Genomic DNA, 2550 nt, shown 5'->3' with positions numbered 1-2550 from the left:
GAGGGACAGTGTGCATGGATGCAGGACATCTGGATGGTTGAAAGGAAGGAAGACCTTCTCCCCTGGAGGACCTGATAGTATAATGCTCAGTTTTCAGAACAGAACTGAGCTCCATAAGGGCTAACACAGGCACAGGCTTACAGCTTGCCAGACACTGTCCCTAAGCACTTCGTGGGTATCAACTCTGCACAACAACACTGTGAGTAGTGCCGTGACTGTCCCCATTTTACATATAAGTAAACTTTGTCACAGAGAGGCTGAGGAGGTTGGCCAAGGTCACACAGCTAGTGCAACTACGCTAGGATTGAATCCAGATAGTTTCGTTAGCAGCGCCTGACCTCCCCCCTGCACCACCATCAACCGGAAGCGCAGATTAGTCACCGCTGCTGTGCCGGGCGTGCCCGTACAAATCTTCAGAGTACCCCAGTATTCTGGTCCTGACCTGCCACTTGGAACCTGCCTAAGCTTTCCAACTTCAGCTGTTGCTCATCAATATCACTACTAAGTACTGCAATAAATTCTGACAATAATTCTTTTTGTTTTGCTTGTTGATTAGAGAGCTCTGATGTATAACCAAACTGCAGTGTTAGAGGTTTCTTAAAAGATATAAAAATGGCACATCAATATAATGTATAATGACCATCTATTTTCTCCTCATCTGTTTCATACCATAATACAATACCTATGATGCAGAGAAGAGTGGTGTTGGACCCTAAACTCAAAGAGTAGACACCTCTGTACCCTAAATGAGTCCCAAGGATGATCTGTCCCAATTAACAACACTTCCTAGCCTGGTGTCACTAAGGGGACACCAGTGGGTGAGATATGATCTCTGCCTTCAATTGCTTGTGTCCCGGAATGACTGAGTGTGAACAACAGTTACACTACAACACAGTGAGTGGTGCCGTGGAAGTGTCCAAATGCTTCGGGAGCAGAAAGACAGAGAACCTTGCTCTTCGGAGAGTTACAGGAAAAGCAGCTCAGGAGGAGACTGGGGTCCGATTGTACACTGCTGAACAGCCCGGACAGTCTCACCAGAGATGGGGAGACACAGAAGGCTCAAGGTGGGGGTACAGTTCAGAAAGATCAGCCTTCTAGACACATGGAGGGGAGGTTAGAGGGGACAAGGATCAGTGAGAGTCCAGGCAAGAGATGAGGCGCTGAAGATGGAAAAGAAACAATGGATTCAAGAGGGAAAAAACCAGAGGTGACATAAATAGGGCTTTTTTTTTCTCTTGTTCACTTCAGCTTCAGATTTATTTGCCATAAAAAAAATAACCTCAGGCCCTGACTGGTGTGGCTCAATGGGTTGGGCGTCATCCCACAAAGCCAAAGGTCCCACAAAGTTAAAGGTTACTGGTTCGATTTCCAGTCAGGGCACATGCCTGGGTTTCGGTCCAGGTCCCCGAGGCAACCGATTAATGTCTCTCCCCCTCTTTCTTCCTCCTCTCCCCTCTCTTTAAAAATAAATAAATAAATAAAATCCTTTTTAAAAATTAAAAAACAATAATAACTGCGGGCCCCAGGCACTGAACCTCTGACTAGGACTCAGCAGCTTCCCCGCTTGCATGCCAATGCTCTGCCCACCCCTTCTCCCACCCCAGCCTCCCGCAGGCAGTTTCCAGCGAGGAAAAAGGGGAAAAGGAATCACACAGTATGTCTGCTGTCCAGAACCTCCACTCTTTCAACCCCTTTGCTGATGCACGTATGGGTGATGGTCTGTTTCTGGCTGACACTAAGGATTACACCCATATAAGAATTCAACAGAAAACCAGCAGGAAGACCTATATTACAGGAAGTCCAAGAAATCACTGATGATTATAATTTTTAAAAAACCCTAGTGAAAGCATTAAAGAAATTTGCTTGCAATGTTACTCTAATTGAGCATCCAGAATATGGAAAAGTAATTGAGCTACAGGGTGACCAGTGCAAGAACATGCACCAGTTCCTCATAGAGATTGGACGGGCTGAGGTTGACCAGCTGAAGATTCATGGTTTTAAGTGCTTTGGGCTCACTGAAGCTAAGTGAGGATTTCTTTGCAATGAGTGGGATTTCTCCTCTGTCCTTTGTTACAAGTTTAAAAACCTCACAGCTTATATAATGTAACCATTTGAGGTCTACTTTTAACTTGGATTAGTATAACTCCTTCATGCAATAAACTGAAAAGAGCCCTGCAAAAATAAATAAATGCCTAACTTTGCCTCTGTCTCTGACCATGGCTAAGCAATCACGGAGACCTGGTTTCTAGGTTAGGTAATTTCAAGCTTCCAGGAAATGCAAGTCAGATCAGAGGACCAGATTTCAAATCATGTCTGCCTGCTGCAGAGCAAGGCACATTCTCTGAAACTCACTCACAGCGTTGGCAGAGTGAGAATCCTATTTACCTCTGAGCTTGTTGTGCCACCCACTCACCTGAGTACCAATATAGCTCCACCATTTATGGAGCACTTACTATGTGCCAGCCACTATTCGAACAAACATTAACGCATTTAATCCTCACAACAACCTTAGGAGATAGGTGCTATTATTATCATCATTCTGCAGATAAA

General features: G+C 45.0%; 1 pseudogene; it reads left to right on the top strand.

Moving 5' to 3' along the window:
• Positions 1-1656: 1656 nt before the first annotated feature.
• On the top strand, positions 1657-2029 carry LOC112308742 (eukaryotic translation initiation factor 1 pseudogene; annotated as a pseudogene).
• The last annotated feature ends 521 nt before the right edge of the window (positions 2030-2550 follow it).

Source organism: Desmodus rotundus, chromosome 9, assembly GCF_022682495.2.
Source record: "Desmodus rotundus isolate HL8 chromosome 9, HLdesRot8A.1, whole genome shotgun sequence".
In the NCBI taxonomy this organism is placed as follows: domain Eukaryota; kingdom Metazoa; phylum Chordata; class Mammalia; order Chiroptera; family Phyllostomidae; genus Desmodus; species Desmodus rotundus.
This window is presented reverse-complemented; position numbering and strand designations above follow the sequence as displayed.